The following is a 21,848-nucleotide window of genomic DNA, read 5'->3' on the forward strand; positions in this document are numbered from 1 at the left end:
GGCGAATGCCTCGCTCGGGTTCAATTAGAGCCCAATGGCTCGCACCCACACGCGTACGTGTACAAGAGAAATGCGCATCGCTCGGCCCCGACCATCCACCGTAACCGGGAACACCCCGATATTTTCCTCGCCCTCGCTTCTACCACGATTTTTTCCGTCATGGACGGCACAAAGAATGTCATGCGGTTGCGTCTCCAGCCCGCCCAGGACGAAAAGCCCATTTTCTGTCATGATTTTTTGTCATAGAAGTAGGAGCCCACCACATCTATGATGATACCGGGTTTTGTCACAATTATCGTCATAGAAGTGTCATAAGTATGACAGGAAAAAAATTCGTTCGGCCCAAAATGTCACGGATGTGTCTTTTTTGTAGTGGAGGGTCTAGTCCTTAGGGGAGATCACAATCTTGGGTTTAGCTAGTACGATCTTGAGGTAGATCAACTCTTGTAACCCCTATACTCATCAAAGTCAATCAAGCAGGAAGTAGGGTATTACCTCCATTAAGAGGGCCCGAACCTGGGTAAACATCATGCCCCCTGCCTCCTGTTACATTTGATCCTTAGACGCACAGTTCGGGACCCCCTACCCGAGATCTACTGGTTTTGACACCGACAACAGCCTCAAGCCGCAGCCAAACCAGTCAACCGCCATACTCCCCTCAGCGTGGGCATCCACTGCTATGTCTTCGCCGGCTCCGGGTTGTTCCATTCCTAGGCCTCATCGTCGTCCACCGCGTTGGTGCTCTAGGCGTGGCGTGCTCAACATGTTCAACATTCAAAAAATGACAACCATCGGAATAGGGATGTACGTGGAGAGGCTGACAGTAGGGACCCCCATGGTCCATGGCCGCACGCAAGCGATTGCCTCCTTATTATGCGAAAAAATGATTCCTCCCCCTGACATCTGGGGCACACTGTTCTGGATGCTGGCCTGTGGGCCTACTAAGCTGACGCGTACCAAGGGCTTTGTCATCTTAGTCAATATAAACGATTCTAGCTACACTGACCGTATGATGTCCATCCAATGACCGTCGTGCTTCTTCAACCTCTGGTCTTCTTGCTCTAGCCGCCCAAACCAGCGTCGGCCATGCCACCTGCTCTTATCTCATGTGTCCGGTTGTGCTGCCACCGCTGGCCATGCCATCCCTCTATACTCACCCACACCTCCTATTATTCTCTGGCGACGGCAGCCTCACACCGTAGCTGAAGCAGTCAACCCACATACTCCCCTCCACGTGGGCATCCGATGTCGCGTATTCCTCGGCTCCACATCATTCCCTTCCTAGGCCTCGTCGTCGTCCATTGCCTTGGTGCTCCCGGCGCAGCATGTCAATGTGGTCAACGAAGGACATCCATCAAAAGAGGACTTTAGGCAGTGAGGCTGACAGCTGGACCCACCAGCTACATCTTCGAACACAAGGAAGTGCCTCCTTATTACTCGCAAAATAAAAAGATTCCTCCCCCTGAGAGTTGGGACCGACCAGCTATATCTTTGCAAACAAGAAAGTGTGTCCTTATCCTCTGTGACCGCTGTGACCCACCTAGTCGAAGCGTACGTAGTGTTGTCTGTCTGGTCGCGAACATGTATGTACATACTGGTCGGTCGGTCTCTCTGCATCGATGAACGATGGTCGAGTAAGGAGCAACACATGTCATAGTAGAGGCGCGGACGTAGCATGTTACCCAGTCATGTCTATATCGTGTACACGTACGTACAAACACGCTGCAAGAAAGTAAATATGGCTACATACGTACATACGGGCGGGGTCTCGAATGCGTACAGCGATGTCGTCCTGTTCATCGGCAGCCAACCGGATGGGTCGAACCAAAGGACAACGTCGTGTTCATAGGGAGGCAACCAACTAGGTCGGAATACATCGTGGTCATCGGGAGCCAACCGGCTTGGACGGAACAGCCGAAACAAGGCCTGGCATTACCACAGAACGGAGGAAATGGCCTTCTGTTCGACTGCGTATGGTCGAAACAGGGTCCTGCTCATCGAGAAGGGTCTGGTGTACCACAAAACGAAGGAAACGGACTTATGTTCAAGTGCCTATGGTTGAAACGGGGTCCTGTTGATCGGGAGGGGTGTGGTGTACAACAAAACAGAGGAAACAGACTTCTGTTGGAGAGCCTACGGTTGAAACGGGGTCCTGTTCATCCACCGTCTACTGCCTCGCTCCAGCCTCCACGAGCTACTGTTCATCCACCATCGACTTCCTCCAGCCTCCACCAGCTACTGTTCATCCAGCCTCCACAGGCTACAGTTCATCCAGCCTCCACGGGGTTCTGTTCATCAACCCCCAACCGGCTGGGGTGCGGCGGCCTCCTCGGGGTCCTGTTCATCCGAGTGGCAATGGCCTACTACCATGGTGTCCTGTTCATCCAACCCCCGCCAGGAACTGTTCATCCACAGCCAACCAACCGGCTCGACTCACCATGTCTCGACTCATTCTACGTACCGCGCACACGGTAGCAACAATCATTGTTCATCGAGAGGCAACCCAACACCGCCTGGCTACGTCTCGCACGGGGGCTCGGTCGGCTTCAGTAAGTAGCAGTAGTGATCGGTCGCTTGGGTTCAGTTAGCAGCAGCAGTGAAGGAATCGCTCGGGTTCAATCAGCAGTGAATGAATCGCTCGGGTTCAGTTAACAGCCAACGGATCGATCGCTTGGGTTTAGTAACATAGCTAGTGTGATCGCTCGGGTTCAATTAGCCAATGCCACACACACACGTGCGTACATGAGAGAAACGCACAAACCACAGTGCATCGCTTGGTCCCGACCACCCACCGTAACCAGGAACTCCCCAAAATTTTCCTCGCCCTTGCTTCTACCATGATTTTTTTCCATCATGGGCGGCCAAAAGAATGTCATGTAGGTGCGTCTCCAGCCCGCCCAGGACAAAAAGCCCATTTTCTGTCATGATTTTTTGTCATAGAAGTAGGAGCCCACCACACCTATGATGATACGTGTTTTTTCACAATTATCGTCATAGAAGTGTCATAAGCATGACATATTTTTTCGTTCGGGCCAAAAGTAACTGTATAAATCAAGTACAACATAAAAAATTGAATACCTAACATGAACTAACAATATATATACGTGTATAATACAAATTGAATACCTAACATGAACTAATAATAATCTGGATCGTCTGTATATACTCCGGGATCAATAAATGCATCATCATCATCACTATCATGAATGTCGTGCTCATCGGGTCCAGTGACATCAACATGTGGAATGCCACCTTTACGTAATCGGTCAAGCATTGACAAGTCATCCGCGGCAGTAACCTCTTCTTGTTCCGGCTCACGGGCGAAGTCGGATGCACTGTCGCTGTCTACTTCAATGTTCTGGGTTGAAGTAGAGCGTTTCTTGAAGCTTTTTTGGAAAGACGTGTTTCTTGGAAGAATTCTCCTTCATATGTATCTGGGTTAATGTGAGGTTCATAATCCTCTTCATTGGGGGGAGGTGGTCTAACACGTGGTGGAACTTCATAAATGACATCCCAACCATTCAGATTTGGATCAATTTGGCAGGCCCATGATAGATAGAAAACTTGGGTCACCTGTTGAGCCGTAAGACATCAGGGACATCTAAATGTGTGCTTTGTTTGATTTCGACTAGCCCTATATGTTCATGGGTCCTTCTAGTATCCTTCGGCTGGAACCAGTAACATTTGAAGACTATGACGTTTGGTGGGTTTTCACCATAGAATAGAAGTTCATAAACTGCTTCAACTCTCCCATAATACTCGCTATATCCTTCACCGATAGCAGAGCACAACAACTTGTAGACTTTCGGTTGGCCATAGATAGCTCTTTGCCAAGGGTACGAAAGCGATTCCTGTTGATGTCGTATTTCTCAAATAAACAGAGAGGATGTGTACCCGGAGAACAACAGGGAGGCACTGACAAAATTTATGTGTCGGATCCGGAGCAGAGCATATGGGAAAACAATTCCAATCTACACATACTCGGGCTGTCCATGGATAACGTTGGACAATTCGAAAGAATCACAGTTATAAATATGCAAAGGCATGCATATTTATAACTATAACCCTTTCGAACGGGAGACACATACTGGTCACGCATACTGATGATTGAAGACACCTATAGCTAGCAAGTTTCATTGGCACGAAGACCGAAACATAGCAAATAATTAAGGGGGAGGAGGGGATGTCATTTGTGCTCACCCAGGAACGCAGGCGCGGAGCTCGTCAAACACCAGACCCTCGCAGCGACGAGACAACTGCACATTTAAATCCAAAGATGAGTAACATAGCCCCTCGACCTTCTTTTCCTTCTTTTCTTTATTTTTCTACTTCTTGTTTTTCATCTTTCTTCTTCTTCTAATTATCTAAACCTAAACCTAGCTAGCTCTAACCTAAAACAAACACTAATTAACCTAAACCTAAACAGTAAAAAACAGAAAAAAGTAAACAAAACTCATCGTGAGGGTCGGTGGAGGACAACCGGCGCGGTGGTGGAGGAGGGCCGACGCAGGGGGAGGAAGGCAGCGGGGAGGGGGTGGCATCGCGGCCTGCTTTGGCGGTGGGGGGCCCCGGGGAGGCACCATGGCTCTGAGGTCGTCCGGGAAGGGGAGAGCGCAGGGTCCAAGGAGCAGGGTGGCGGGTGAGGTCATTGGGGTGGGGCAGCGGGTGAGGTACTCGGGGGAAGGAGGAGGCACCGTGGCTGGCTCCGGCGGTGGGGCATTGTGGGGAGTGTCGGTGTCAAAACCGGTGGATCTCGGGTAGGGGGTCCCGAACTGTGTGTCTAAGGCTAATGGTAACGGGAGGCAGGGGACACGATGTTTTACCCAGGTTCGGGCCCTCTCAATGGAGGTAATACCCTACTTCCTGCTTGATTGATCTTGATGATATGAGTATTACAAGAGTTGATCTACCACGAGATCATAGAGGCTAAACCGTAGGAGCTAGCCTATGATTATGATTGTTCTTGTCCTACGGACTAAACCTCCGGTTTATATAGACACCAAAGGAGGCTAGGGTTACACAGAGTCGGTTACAAAGAAGGAGATCTAACATCCGAATCGCCAAGCTTGACTTCCACGCAAAAGAGAGTCCCATTCGGACACGGGACGAAGTCTTGAATCTTGTATCTTCATAGTCCAACAGTCCGGCCAAAGTATATAGTCCGGCTATCCGGATACCCCCTAATCCAGGACTCCCTCAGTAGCCCCTGAAGCTAGCTTCAATGACGACGAGTCCGGCGCATAGATTGTCTTCGGCATTACAGGGTGGGTTCCATCTCCGAATACTCCAAGGTAGATTCTGGACACAAGGATCATGTCTGGCTCTGCAAAATAATTCCCACACACCACCGTAGAGAGCATACTTTTTCACGAATCGAATCCGCTGTCACTTTTCATAACTTGATATCACATTGTGACCCAGTCCTTATCCGAACCGTTTCTCAACCGGCTACTGTGCATATTGCGAGGCGGTTTTCTGGGCACGTTTTGTCAAAGCGGAGATCGTGTCCCCTTATCACAGGACTCTCATCAATACGGGTGTGGGTAACCCAACCATACCGCCAATCGCGGCGAGTGGGGAACGAGCAGGTTCCATCAGGCAAGCGGGGAGGCGCAAAGTTTTTATTGCCTCTATAAAGAGATAAGGCCTCTTCTTCTTCACCCACCCCTTCTTCTTCCGCTCGTCCATTCCCTTCCGCTCGAGCCCTAGCGCCCAAGCACTCGTCTTCTCCACCAAAAGAGGTTCTCTGAAAATGTCCGGATCCGGAGCAGGAGGCAAGTGGATGGCCTCTACCGTCTAGGAGAAGGATACCAAAAAGATTCGGGAGGCCGGGTACGTAGCCAAGAAAATCGTCCACCATCTTCCGACAGCGGGACAGATCGTCCCTAATCCGGAGCCTCACGAGAGGGTTGTGTTTCTCCCTCATTTCGTCCACAGGCTCGGCTTTCCCCTTCACCCATTTGTTCGCGGCATCATGTATTATTACGGGATTGATTTCCATGATCTATCCCCTAACTCTTTCCTCAACATCTCGACATTTATTGTCGCGTGTGAGGCCTTTCTCTGTATTTCGCCCCACTTCGGCTTATGGCTGAAGATCTTCAATGTGAAGCCCAAGGTGGTGAACGGCGAGCACGCCGAGTGCGGAGGCGCCATGGTGAGCAAGATGCCCAAGGTCATATGGACGACAGGCACCTTCAATGATTCCGTCAAGGAGTGGCAGCAGCAGTGGTTCTACATCACTGAGCCGCGCGGCAAAAAGTGGACCGTTGCTCCCGAATTCAGATCCGGGGCCCCCCTGTGGCTCACGTCCTCGCCCAAGAAGGGCCTGAACTGGTCCTCGTCTGATGAGCTGTCGGTGCTCCAAACGTGCGTCAAGGGCATGGTAGACAAGGACATCAAACTCGTCAATGTAGTCCAGGTGATGTTAGTTCGCCTGGTTCTTCCTTGCCAACATCGGACCTGTAATTTGTGGGAATACGACCCGGCCGAGCACCAGACCCTGCGGGAGCTCTATGGCTCCTCGCACAAGGATATCTGGAAGGTGCTCTTCAAGTCCGGCAAACCGTGGCTGAACTCCGCCAAGGACCGTGGGTATCAACTGTCCTGCCCCGCAAGTCCGGTAAGTTATCGCTATGTTTTGTCCATCCATGTTTAGCTGGCATATCCTGATGAAGACGCTTTATCATGCTTTCCACAATTACCCCAGGAATGGACGAAGAAGGCAGGGCGGATACATTGTCCGGCCCCGCTGCCAAAAGAACCGGCAGGACCACTTCTGACGAAGATGCTGGTCCCAGCGCCTTACAAGGCGCCGAAGAAAGAGGCCTTCAAGGAGGTCAAGGAGACCCGGAGCAGCCTCCGTCGCTGCGGTGCTTCGGACACAAAATCCGAAGACTCCAACACCCATCCTTCCTCTGAAGATGACGGGGAGGAGGAAGAAGACGAGTCCCCCATGGGGGGAGGAAAGAAAAGGACAGCCTCCTCATCCTTGGAGGCCGAATCGCCTAAGAGGGAAAAAACCTTTCCAGAGGCGTCCACCACGGCTACCAATAGCAGCCTGGAGTGGGATCCCAGGGCCCAACCCCTAGTAAACTCGTGAGTACACGAAAATTGAACACGCCAATGTGCCCAGGATCACTAAGGGTAATATTTTAACTTGCGCCACACTTTGTGCAGCCCGGCGAGGTCTCACGTCAAACAGTCCTCATCGGAGGATTCGTTGAGCTCAGATGCTCTAGAGAGCGAGACGCCTCCAGAGGCCCCTTCCCCAAAGCCTGGGCATGACACTAAGGTGTTGTCCACGAAGAACCCAGACTAGGGAGGGCACACCTCTGGGGCCGGATACACGGGAGCTACGGCTCCCATAAACATCGACGGCGGGGGCGATCTTAGATTCGGCCCGCAGCCGGACACGGTCCCGAAGACCTTTGAGGCTCCAAGATCAGGCAGGCAGCCCCCCTTGACTGAAGGAGGCGAGCCCGCTCCGCCGGCAACCTCTGTCCAACCAGAAGTGCAGGGCAGCTTATCGACGGCGCTAAAGAGTGCTTCCATCGTCGATGAACATCGCGCCCTTATGGGTGCGGTGATTGAAAATATTCAGTCCGCTGAGAGTGGACTGAATGAATCCTGCATCAGCCTTATAAAAGGCTTTGAGGTATCTTTTAGGAGCTTTTAAAGATTGTCATAGTATGGATAGTAGCCCCTGATACACTATCCGGTGAAAGAGAGAACCGGACAGGGGATCAAATTTTCAATTCGCAGGAGACTCAGTTGATGACATATATCTCTTCCTTTATAAACAGGTGTCTATAGCGACTACCGCCTCTCATACTGCGGAAATATCTGGACTGAAGCAGAGTCTGGAGTGGGCCGAAGAAGAACTTGGCCGAGTGAAGAAGCAGTTGGAGGACAAGCAAGGTATGTCGAAACCTTGTTAAGTTTAGCACAAATGAGTAGGTGTGCCTGATGAAATTATTTGTATTGTGTGCTCTAGGGGCAAATGCCAAAATTGAGGCGCTTAAAAAGGTTGTGGCCGAAGCCGACAAGAAGGCCGCCGCGGAGCAGGCTCTTCGCGAGAAGCACGAGGCCAGGGTCATTGAAGCTGAACGAGAGCTCCAGGAGGTCGTGAAGAAAAGCGAGACTTTGGAGCAAAGTCTATCAGGGAAAGAATCTGAACTCGCCCAAGCTCTCCAAGCCGCAAATGATGCTCGGGAGGAAGCCCAAGGTGCTCTGAAGGACATTCGAGAGGCGAGGAGGATTGCGGCTGGTAGGGACTTTCTTATTCAAAGCGATTTGTATGTAGTAACAGGGGAAATTCAAGGTGACAAATTGAATTCTTGTTTCTCTAGGGGCGTTTGTGGAGCTGCCACGAAGCATATCTGATGCTACTCAATTCTACCGAGTTGAGGAGAAGAAGACTGTGGAAAAGCATTTCTGGTCGTAGTATTTGGCACCGAATTATCCAGTGCCATTTGTCGATCAGCTGAAGCAGCTGATCGAACTGCACAAGGCGGACGAACTAGCCATGAAGGACTTAGTTGTCCGGCTATGGCCCGTCGAGGCAATTCCAAGCAGTTACTTTGGGCTCGTGAAGCGGATTGTGCGTGCTTTCCCTCGGCTCGAAGTCATTAAGCGGTCGGTCTGTATAGAAGGTGCACGAATGGCATTTGCCCATGCGAAAGTGCACTAGGGGAAGCATGATGCTGAAAAGCTGATGACTGAGGGACCGCCGGAGGGTAAGGAGCACCGCAAGCCCGAATTATATTATGATGGTGTCCTGAAAGGATTCTGCCTTGTGGTGGAGCAATGTACCAAAGACATTATATTTCCCTGAAGGCAGTCATGATGTCCTTTGTAAGGAGGAACGCTGGCACTTTTATTATGTATTGCCTGTTATATAAAAGTTTTTCCTCCTGTGCGGCCGTTCGATATATATTAATCCTGAGAGTTAGCCAGTCGTCGACTTCTGCCCCCATGTAGAAAGTACGGGGGCGTTCGGGATAAACCTGAACACTCTTTATCCCATTGTTGGGTCCTTGAAGGAGGTGTTCAGCACAACGAACCAGGCAATCAGACTATAGGGCTTTATCACTCTCACTTAGCCATAGGAGTTTAAGTAAGGTAGGCGCAGCCCCTGGTGTTCGGAAGACCGCACGAGGGGCTCTAACAGCACCTGATCGGGAGACCGATCTGTCGCACTCTGTATTTTTTATGGCCTTATGCGGAATAAACCCTTAAAGATTTTACAACCTCTCGAACAGCTGACCAGCTCTCGCCGTATCATGACAGTCAGTTTTCGACTTTCTCTACTGAGGTGCTCGTCCGGAAGAACCAGGACACAATCACGGTAGTTCTCCCAGCGCTACCTTAGCCAATATAGCGGAACGTAAGGTACCAAAACATGGGAGCCGGGCAAACCCAACTAATGACCCAAGACATGATTCGGAGCTGATGCATATAATGCTATAAGTTCGGGGTGCCGAGCGACCGAGAAGGTGCCCAGACTTTGTTGCCATAGTATGGGTACAATGAAGCCCGTGGCGTATTAAGGCATGACATGATGTGTGGATGCCGTTATGACGAAAAAGGTGTCAATGAGGAATGACAACAGGTAAGTGTCATGTAACTCTATATGCTATAGTCGAGTGACACGTCTATGCGTATGAGTACGGTTGATGCTATAGAAAGAGGTATGGTGGCGGAACCTGTTGAGATCGGGCGGGAGGAGGCTGTGTGCGGATCTGAAGTGTATTTGGATTGTCTTCTGGGGGAGTATTTGTATATTCCCTCTTCATGAATCCAAGCTGATTCCATGTCGCCAGTCCTGTTCTGCGCAAAAGTGAGCCTGTAAAAAAAATGCTTAGAGACATTTTTGTTTCATGGAGCGGTTGAACCGCAGGGCCCTCCCCAACTTATGCCGGAGTGCTTGATTGAAGCCTGGTCGAGCCGGGCTATCATGCCGTAAAGTAGTTCGGACTCCTTTGTTGGTGTCCAGGAGGTTGGCTGCCGAATCAAGGTTAGATAAAAAGGCACCACTCGCTGCTTCCGTGGTGGTATACTTTCCGGTGCCGGGGTGGAGTTTGGCCTTGCCCATAATTGTGAATATGTCACGTGGGCTTGGTATTTTAAGCTTGCCATAGGCACAGTGTAGTACCGCGTTGAATCAAGCCAACGCGGTTAGCCCCGACAGTACGTAAGAGTTACTGTATAAGGGGACAATGTCGAAGACTGACTATTCAGTATGGTGATTGTTTGGTGATCCGAAGACAACCTCCGGGGTGGTGGGCCTGTAAAACTGACCTTTGCACCTGGTACGACATCTTGAGAAGATGTTTTTAGCGGGTTTGATCCTCGAGCGATCAATACCTATCTGGTGCACTGTGTCCTGGTGCAGCAAGTTTGGGCTGCTGTCTCTGCAAATAGGGGCTCGTATGTGGTGGAACCCGCCAACTATTGGGTCGAGGATAAGTGCAACTGAATTGCCATGGTTGAAATTGGCTGGACAGTCTATATGATCAAAGATGATCGGCCGTATTTTTGTACCCTAGGGCGACTTGCTTTGTCGAGTCGGCGTCCCGAAGAGTACGCATTCGTTCCCATTTGGGGATGTGGATGGTGTTTATCACGTTCACCTTGTTGGTTGCGGAGAAATTTCTTTTGCCCTATAATGCTTGATGGTCTGGGCTCCTCGTTGTCTTCATTGCTTTGAGACCCCTTATTGTTTCCGGCACGTGACCGGCCGGCTTGTTTGAAGATCCGGCATTCTCTATTGGTATGATTGGCTGCCGTTCCTGGGGTACCATGAATTTGACATGGGCGGTCAAGTATGCGGTCCAGGCCGGATGGGCCCGAATCGTTCTTTTTCTGCTGACCAGAGTGGGAGCCGCGGAATCCGGCATCTACTGTCGTGTCTTGGGCGTCATCATTGTTCTTGTGACGCTTATGTTTGTTGCGTCGAGGTTTATGGATGCTATCTCGCAGGTCCTGTGTATTGCCCCGGGCCATAGTGTATTGGCGTCGGGGTGTGCGCTGGTATTCAGGCTGATACGCCGTTTTATCTCGGCCACGAGGTGGCCGGTCAGCCTCGTCATTTGCTGGTAGTGTAGGCTCTAGGGCCTCCTCCTCAAGCTGAGATGGCCACTTGAGCTTTGGGTAACCTTTGGTGGGGCGCTCGAGTCCGTATTCCTCGGCTGCCAGGACATCAGTCCATCTGTCTATGAGAAGATCTTGATCAGCTTGGAGCTGTTGCTGCTTCTTTTGCAGGCTTCTTGCGGTGGCTATAAGCCAATGCTTGAAGCGCTCCTGTTCTACGGGATTCGCAGGCACACCGAATTCATCATCGCCGGGGTTCACCTTGTCTTCGGAGGGAGGCATATAGTTGTCATCCTCCAAGCATCCATCCGTCGCCTGTTCATCTGGGCTAACCTGCCCGTCTTCCTGTTCGGCCTGCTTGAAGGTAGGCTGATCGGGATTGTATTCATCTTCGGCACCATCCGGATTGTTTTCGTCTCCTGTGCCGGTATTGCTGTGGTGGGGCTTAGAGCAACGCCGATGACGCCCATGCTTTGATTGCTTCCCTAAGGGGTTATGCTTTATTGCCTCATCGCCATTGTTTTCTTTGGGGGTGTCCACCATGTATATATCATACGAGGATGTGGCTATCCAACGCCCTGTGGGCGGTGGTTCCTGTTCTTCTCCTGCATTGTCTTCCATATCGTCGATGTCTTCGGAGTCGAATTCAAGCACGTCGGTTAAATCATCGATAGTGGCAATGAAGTGGGTGGTGGGTGGGTAACGAATTTCTTCGTCATCTGCTTCCCACTCGAGCCGGACATAGTTCGGCCAGGAGTCTCCTGACAAAGAGAGAGACTTTAATGAATTCAATACGTCGCCGAAGGGCGAGTGCTGAAAGGTATCCACAGCGGTGGACTCCATTACCGGAGCCCAGTCGGATTCAATGGGCCCGGATGCGCGCGGCCCGGAACCTATGGACGGACACAAGTCCGGGGGTCCCGTGACACAGGTTTCCTTAGGGGTGGAGTCTGTGTTCGGCTCTACCACCGATGGGTATGAGGCCTCCGTGGCGGGGTCCATCCACCCGTCCTTGGATGACACGATCTGCCCCGGATTTAGGTCCGGAGCTACTGCGGGTGCGATATCCCGAATACTGTCCGACAGCATATCTAAGTCATGCTCGTCGTGACCGTTCGGCGTTCCTGGCGTAGGCCTAAATCCGTCGAAGATCAAGCCTCCGCGGATATCGGCCGTGTAATTCAAGTTTCCAAATCTGACCTGATGGCCAGGGGCGTAACTGTCAATCTGCTCCAGATGGCCAAGCGAATTGGCCCGTAGTGCGAAGCCGCCGAACACGAAGATCTGTCTGGAGAGAAAAGTCTCACCAAAGTGTATAGTCCGGCTGTCCGGATACCCCCTAATCCAGGACTCCCTCAGGGAGGCACCGCGGCTCTGAGGTCGTCGGAGAAGGGGAGGGCGCAGGGTCCGGGGAGCGGGTGAGATCGTCAGGGAGAGGTGGCGGTGGGTGAGGTCGTCGAGGAGGGGCGGTGGGTGAGGTCGCCGGGGATGGGGCGGCAGCGGGTGAGATCATCGGGAAGGGGCGGCGGCGGGTGAGGTCGTGAGGGCAGAGAGATAGAGCAACAGAGAGAGGGGGGTTGGGGCCGGGGGCATGGCCGTTTTAGGCAAATTCTTTGTCGTCCGCTAGCATACGACAAAGATATGTCGGGCGGCAAATATTTTACCTAGCTAGCTCCATGCCCCGTGGGGCCCAACTAATATATTTGTTGTCTGCCTTTGGGCCCTTTGCCGTCCGCTGGCTGACGGTAAAGAACTGATAGATAGTAAATTGTATTTTTGCCATATGATAGTTCTTTGTCGTCTGTTTTTTCAAAGCGGACGGCACAGACCTTCTTTGTCGTCCGCTAGAGGACGGCAAAGAACTAGCTGACGGCAAATTCTTTGATTCCAGTAGTGGTGGCTTGTGGCCCTCCTGTGGAACCTCCTGACATGAGACTGACACCAAAAATCCCTATATATATTCGGAAACCCCTAGAAATAACCCTAGAACTTTGACTCTGGTGCCGCAAGCCTCTGTACCTCCTGCGATCTCATCTGGAGCCCTGTTCCGACACCCTGCCGGAGGGGGAAATCATCACCGGAGGCCATATTCATCATCTCAGCAGTCTCCATGACGAGGAGGGATTAGTTCACCCTCGGGACTGAGGGTATGTACTAGTAGCTATGTGTTTGATCTCTTGCTCTCTCTCTCTCTCTATATATCTATCTATCTCTATCTCTCTCTCTCTCTGTCTCTCTCTCTCTCACTCTCTCTCTCTCTCTCATGTTCTTGATTTGGCATGATCTTGATGTAGCGTGAGTTTTGTTAATGTAGTTGGATCATGTGGTGTTTCTCCCTCTCTATCTTTTTTATGATGAATTGAGTCTTTACATTTGAGGTTTCACTATTATCAGATTGAATACTTTTATGGATTTGAGAACACTTGATGTATGTCTTGCATGTGGATTCCCGTGGTGACAATTTGATGTTCTATTGATTCACTTGATATATGTTTTGGCAATCAACTTGTGGATTATTGTGACATTGGGGTAATCTATGCATAGGGGTTGATGCACATTTTCGTCCTACTTTCTCTGGTAGAAATCTTGGGGCACTCTTTGAAGTCTTTGTATTGGATTGAATATTATGAATCTAAAGTTGTTTGATGCATTTAGAATAATCAACTCACGGATACTTGTGGTGGCATTGGAGTATCTAGGTGACATTAGAGTTGGTTGATGTGCATCATATGGTGTTATTTTAGTACGAACTCTAAGGATGTTTGTGACACTTATAGGGATGGCTTAATAGATTGATCGGAAAAGATAACTTTGAGGTGGTTTCATACCCTACAAAAATTTATCTTATGTTCTCTGCTAGATAAGAACTTTGGAGTGATTCTTTGTTGCACGTTGAGGTATTGTTATATGATTCAATTATAATAGCACTGTTGAGAGATTGTACTAGTGAAAGTACGAACCCTGGGCCTTGTTTTCAAGCATTGCAATACCGTTTGTGCTCCATTTTATCACTTGCTACCTTACTATTTTTATATTTTCATATTACAAGACCCTATATCTACTATCCATATTACACTTGTATCACCATCCCTTCGCCGAACTAGTGCACCTATATGATTTTCCATTGTATTGGGTGTGTTGGGGACATAATATATTTCTTGTATTTTGTTGAAGGGTTGTTTGAGAGAGACCATCTTCATCCTACACCTCCACAGATTGATAAACCTTATGTCATCCACTTCAGGGAAAATTGCTATTGTCCTACAAAACTCTGCGCTTAGAGGCCCAACACGAGTCTATGAGAATAAGTTGTGTAGAAGACATCAAGCTCTTTTCTGGCGCCGTTGTCGGGAAGGTGAGTGCTTCAAGGTATATCTTTAGATCTTGCAATTGAGTCTTTTAGTTTCTTGTATCGCTAGTTTGGTTTTATAAAAGAAAACTACAAAAAATATGGAATTGAGGTTGCCTCATGCTATTCATCTTTATAATGTCTTTCTTGAAAATGATGGATCGGAAAATTGTGCCAAAGTGATAGATGAAGAATTCAATAAAATGTTTGGCATAAAATCCATAAATTATAAGCATGATTGCAAAGTTGTTAGTATGAATTCTTTGAATATCCATGATGCTAGTGATATGCAAAGCCATAAGCTTGAGGATGCTATGTTTGATGAAGATGATATTTTTATTCCCCCAAGTTTTGATATGCAAATTTGTTATGATGATTGCAATATTTATGAAAGTGGGTTTGGAAGAGTGTCAACTTTATATAATGATTATCCCACTATTTTGGAGGCTATTGAATCTTATTATAATGATAAAAGTGGATTAGGATAGGTCATGACTTTATTTATTAATGATTCCACTATTTCAGAAGAAGTTTCAATTGATTATGATGAGAACCAAGTTGCTACTTATGATGATTATTGTGATGATACTTATGTTATAAAAAGTAGTGATGATTATATTTACAAAACTTGTCATAATTATAATTACCCTTTTACTGAAAATTACTCTTTTAATGTGGCAACAATTTATAGTATTCGAGTTTCATATGATACTCCCACTCTTATTCATGAGAATAAATTTGCTTATGAGGAGAGTAATAAATTTTCTATATTGCGGATCATGAAAAGAATGGTTTATGTGATAGTTATATTGTTGAATTCATTCATGATGCTACTGAAAATTATTATGAGAGAGGAACATATGTTTTTACATATATCAATAATATCAAGTTTCCTCTCTATGTGTTGAGAATTGAAGTTATACTTGTTTTGTCTTCCTATGCTAGTTGATTCTTGTTCCCATAAATTATTTGGTCACAAAATCCCTATGCATAGGAAGTGTGTTAAGATTAAATGTTCTATTCATATGTTTCCTGATGCTCCTATTATGTTTCAATTCTCTACTTTTATGCGAACATCATTGAAATCATCATGCCTAGCTAAAAATGCATTAAAGAAAAGCGCTTGTTGGGAGGCAACCCAATACTTACCCCTAATAGTTTTATATGTTCACATGATTAAGATAATGTATTGATCATGTTTTATGGATTTTGTTTCAATAAAGAACCAAGTAAAGCCTTTGGGATAGTATGGATGGTAGTTGACTTGATTCTGTGCAAATACAAAAACTTTTGCGCTCGGTCCAGAAAAATATAAAAATCACAGGAACGTTCTTTGGATCTAAAATTTTTACACATTATTTATATACAACTTCCCTATGTTTTCCTAATTGTTCAAAATTTCTAGAGTTGCATAAGTATGCTCATTGTTAAGATCATTACAGATTGTTCTGTTTTTTGCAGATTCTGTTTTCAATGCATAGTTTGCTTCTTTTATAGTTTCTATAGCTTATATTGGTCAATATAAATTGTGGAATGATATAGTATAGTAGCAATTATGTGATTATGAATCTTGTATTGATAGTACCAAAGTGAATGATTTGTTCATTATCATACTAACCAATCTCACAAAGTTTCGTTAAGTTTTGTGTGATTGAAGTTTTCAAGTTTTGGGTGAGATATCGATATGAGAATAAGGAGCGGAAAGACCCTAATCTTGGGGATTCCCAAGGCACCCCAAGTTAATATAAAATGAATACCCAAGAAACTAAGCTTGGGGATGCCCCAGAAGGCATCCCCTCTTTCGTCTTCAGTGCTATTGGTAACCTTACTTGGAGCTATATTTTTATTCGTCACATGATATGTGTTTTGCTTGGAGCATCACTTTATTTTGTTGAGATTTGCCTACTGTTATTTAGAATAATGTCTTGCATCTTTTATTTCAATAAAAGTGTCAAGTATAGCCTTTACTATGCTCAATTTGCAAGTATATGGGTTGCTGTTTCAAAACAGAAAGTTTTCCATTCTTGCTTAAATTCTCTAGAAAAGTTAGAATGTGATACAAGCTTGAAACTTTGACACGAGAAGCTATGATACATTTTATACAGTGTGGTAAATTTTCAGAATTTTTTGAGTTAAATAAGTATGGATCCTGCTTCATCCTTTACAGACTGTCCTGTTTGAGGGTAGGAGTATTAAATATGCAGAGGCATTTAGTATGAAATGTTTAATAATAATTTTAGTGAATTGTTAAAATAGAGAGTGATAAGGTTTTGCATTGATTTATACTAACTTATCTCACAAATTCTTGTTGAGTTTTGTGTGGATGAAGTTTTTAAGATTTAGGGAAACCGTGATATGTGAGGAATTAATGAGACGCAGGAACTCAAGCTTGGGGATGCCCAAGGCATCCCAAGATAATTTTCCAATAAGTCTCAAGCATCTAAGCTTGGGGGTGCCCCGGTAGGCATCCCACCTTTCTTCTTCAACAACTATCGGTCAATTTTGGTTGAGCCTAAGTTTTTGCTTCTTCACATGACATGTGCTATTCTTGGAATGTCATTTTATTTTTGTTTTGATTGTTTTTTTAAATCCTTGGATCTTAAATCTTGAATGAGAGAAAGAGTCCACACATAGCTACTTAATTGTTTGACTACCCATTGATCTTCACTTATATCTTTTAGAGTACTTTGTCATTTACTCTCGTGCTTCACTTATACCAAAGAGTAAATTGTTGAATGAATTAAATATCATAAAGTTGAAATTGCATGTGATTCGTATTCTTGTATCATACCTAGTATTAGTTTCACATTGGGTTTATAAAGTAAAATGTATTGAAGTTTCACAATCACAATATTAGTCATACAAGCAATTCATGAATGATTAGTATAAGGAAGAGAACTTTCACATACGAATATATTATCTTGGACATCTTTTATGATTGTTAATACCCATTTTTTTCAAACTTGAGAAAATTAGTTGAAGTTGGACAAGGAAGACAACGTAATGAGTTATGTTTGGGTATATTTGCATAGAAGTTATATTGTTATGTATCCTCCAACATGTGGTGCTTGCTTAGGATCTTTTACGCCAAAAAATCGTACTAAGTAGAGATACTACTTGTGCATCCAAAAACCCTTAAACCCAGTTTCTTGCCATGAGTGTCCACCATATCTACCTATGGATTGAATAAGATCCTTCAAGTAAGTTGACATCGGTGCAAAAAGTAATAAAAATTGATCCTAAAATATGTATGATCTTTTATTGCAAGGGAAAATAAGCGTTGTATGAACTTGTGATGGTAAAGAAATAAAAGCGACGGACTGCATAATAAAGGTTGCTATCACAAGGGGTAATATAACATGACGTTTCTTTGCATTAAGGGATTGCACATCCAAAAATAAAATAAATGCATGACAACCTCTGCTTCTCTCTGCGAAGGGCCTATCTTTTACTTTATGTATTTACTTTTATGCAAGAGTCAATAGTATTCCTTCTCATTTCAACCTCAATTATTCTCTAGTTGGCGAGCATCATGTGGTCGGGAAAGATCCAGGCACATATGGCCATTCAAATATATTTGATCATGAATAGTTATTGTTGACAATTATCTCTATGATAAATAAGTTGGGAGGCGAAACATTAAGCCCCTATCTGTCTCTGTGCTTGATGGATGCTATTTTTTCTAAAATATGCTTTGAGTACTAGCAATCATAGAATACTATTGATATTGAGTATGTAGCGCTCTTACTTAGATTTTCTTGAATAAGTTGAATTGCAATTATTTGGGAACATAGGTTGTTAAGTTTCAGAGAATGCATTATTTGAACCATAACATGTGAATTGATTGCTACTTTATCATGTTGAGTTTTATGAGAAAGAGTTGTTGTTATGTTGCTAGGAAAAGTGATTGAAATTATCATTGATCAAACTTATTCACTATGCTAGCATTCACACTTCATAAATTATTTCTTTTATCATTTACCTACTCGAGGACGAGCAGGAATTAAGCTTGGGGATGCTAATACATCCCCAGCATATCTATAGTTTATGAAGTATTCATGCTATGTTTACATCAATTTTATATGTTTTCGGTATGATTTGAATAGAACTAACCCAAATTGATGATGTTTTCAACAGAACTACTGTGGTGTTGTTTTTTGTGCAGAAATAAAAGTTCTCGGAATGGGTTGAAACTTTTTGACGATTTTTTTGGAACAAAAGAGACACTAGAAGCTTTGGGGAGGACCATAAGAGCCATGAGGGCCCCACTCACCACCAGGGCGCGCCATTGTGGCTTGTGGGCCCCTTGTACCACCTCCTGATGTGAGACCAACGCCAAAAATTCCTATATATCCAGAAACCCCCAGAAATAACCTTAGAACTTTGACTCCGCCGCCGGAAGCCTCTGTAACTCCGTGATCTCATCTAGAGCCTTGTTCTGGCACCCTGTCGGAGGGGGAAATCATCATCGGAGGCCATCTTCATCATCTCCGTGATCTCCCTGGTGAGGAGGGAGTACTTCACCGCGAGCTTTGTTAATATAGTTGGATCATATGGTGTTTCTCCCTCTCTATCTTGTTGTGATGAATTGAGTTTTTACCTTTGGGGTTTCACTATTATCAGATTGAATACTTTTATGGATTTGAGAACACGTGATGTATGTATTTCATGTGGATACATGTGGTGACAATGGGGTGTTCTATTGATTCACGTGATATATGTTTTGGCAATCAACTTGCAGATTATCGTGACATTGGGGTAATCTATGCACATTTTCGTCCTACTTTCTCCGGTAGAAATCTTGGGCACTCTTTGAAGTTCTTTGTGTTGGATTGAATATTATGAATCTAAAGTTGTTTGATGCATATCTAATAATCAACTCACGGATACTTGTGGTGACATTGAAGTATCTAGGTGACATTAGAGTTGGTTGATGTGTATCATATGGTGTTATTTTTGTACGAATTGTAGGGCGGTTTGTGACACTTATAGGGATGGCTCAATAGATTGATCGAAAAGGTTAACTTTGAGGTGGTTTCGTAGCCTACAAGCATTTTATCTTATGTTCTTCGCTAGATAAGAACTTTGGAGTGATTCTTTATTGCACATTGAGGGATTGTTATATGATTCAATTATGTTAGCACTGTTGAGAGATTGCACTAGTGAAAGTATGAACCCTAGGCCTTGTTTTCAATCATTGCAATACCGTTTGTGCTCCATTTTACGACTTGCTACCTTGCTGTTTTCATATTTTTAGATTACAAAAACCTATATCTACTATCCATACTACACTTGTATCACCATCTCTTTGTCGAACTAGTGCACCTATACAATTTGCCATTGTATTGGGTGCATTTGGGACACACCAGATTTCTTGTATTTGGTTGCAGGGTTATTCGAGAGAGATCATATTCATCCTACGCCTCCCACGGATTGATAAACCTTAGGTCATCCACTTGAGGGAAATTGCTACTGTCCTACAGAACTCTATGCTAGGAGGCCCAACACAAGTCTACAAGAATAAGTTGTGTAGTAGACATCAAAATTATCATCGATTTCATTGAAAGTTTTGCATAATATTTCTCGCTTAATTTGTCTTTCTTTTGTGTGCATGTTCTAATTTAGCTTCGGTACTCATGTTGTAGTTTTACATCTGCTATTTTGTCTCGAGAAAGTTGAAGTTTCAAAAGAAATTTTAAATCTCCCATTCACCCCCCCCCCCTCTCGATATACTCTCAATCCTATAGCTAGGCAGGACAACACTGAACGGTCATGGAATCTAGCATCGCGGGCGCATGGGTGTGACCAACATACACAAATACAAAGGCCAACATCAAATGAATTGTCGAACCCGATGGAAGCTCAGGCCTGAAGCATTGGATGAGGTTCATCATCCATCAGGCACGAGTAATAACACATGACACCGGTCCCCGCTCATATTCCTGGGCACATTGTGTCAAGAAATAAGTTCAACGATAGGCCTAACAATGTTTTCGAGTGGTTGTACGGCTATTGGACGCGCATTCTGCTCGGCTAATGTTCTTGTTGTGCGTGTGTGTTGCCAATGCCCCGCGGCTGTGCTCTTTCCATGGGCCTTCTAATTCTTTCCATCGACCAATAGCAGCCTGGAAGTTAATCAAACTATTCGAACATAATCATTTGCAGACAGTCGAGGAAAAAACCCTTCAGATAGTTTTCTTTACTTCTGGGGTGTAGTTGGTCTCTACGCAAATGGGGCAACTGTTTGTTGACAAAAAAGCTATGGGAATGATGATCATCAAGACAAATACCAACACAATACGAACATAATCATTCACACGTAGTTGAGGAAAAAATCATTTAGATAGTTTGCTTAACTTTCGGGTTGCAATTGGTCTCTGCGCCAATTGGTTCAGCGGGTCATCTAGTTGATTTAATGATGTGTTCTATCCATTTGTAAAGCATGGTTCCATCCATACATTTTCCAATATTCTAGATATGCATGATCTTGAGCTTGAGTAATTAGATGTGAATAGTGCATTTCTGCATGAAGAACTGGAGGAGATATACATGGACCAACTAGAAGGTTTCATTGTGCCTGGTAAGGAGGATTTTGTTTACGAATTAAAAAAGTCCCTATATGGTTTGAAGTAGTCTCCAAGACAGTGGTATAAAAGGTTTAATTCATTTATGATCTCACATGGAATTAAGAGGTCTGAATATGATAGCTTTGTTTACATTAGTTTGTTGATGGGTCACCTATAATACTTGTTACTATACATTGATGTTATGTTGATTGCTGCCAAGGGAAAGAAAGAGATCACTACTTTAAAGGCACAGTTAAGTAGAGTTTTAGATGAAGGATCTTGGTGCTGCTAAGAAGATTTTAGGTATGGAGATTACCGAGGACAAAAAATTTGTTTTGCTATTTCTTAGTCAGCAGAGTTACATTAAGAAAGTGCTTCATCGTTTTAACATGCATGATGTTAAGTCAGTAAGCACTCCTATTGCTCCTCATTTCAAATTATTACTTTCTCAATGTCCTAGTAAGGATGAATTTTTTGAGTATATGTCAAGAGTATCATCTTCCAGTGTTGTCGGTTCTTTAATGCATGCCATGGTGTGTTCTCGTCCTAATTTATCATATGCAATGAGTTTGGTCAGTAGATACATGGCTAATCCTGGTAAAGAACATTGGAAGGATGGTCAGTGGATTTTCAGGTACCATCGTGGCACTTCCAATGCTTGTTTGAAAGTGGATTCAGATATTTCTTCCAACGATTTGGGTAAGAAAAGGTCCCTTACAGGTTATGTTTTCATTGTTGGTGGTTGTGTTGCAAGCTGGAAGACAACATTGCAGCCAGTAACTGCCCATTCTACCAATGAAGCAGAATGCATGGCTATTGCTGAAGCATGTAAAGAATCG

Source organism: Triticum aestivum, chromosome 2B, assembly GCF_018294505.1.
Source record: "Triticum aestivum cultivar Chinese Spring chromosome 2B, IWGSC CS RefSeq v2.1, whole genome shotgun sequence".
NCBI classification, from domain to species: Eukaryota; Viridiplantae; Streptophyta; class Magnoliopsida; order Poales; family Poaceae; genus Triticum; species Triticum aestivum.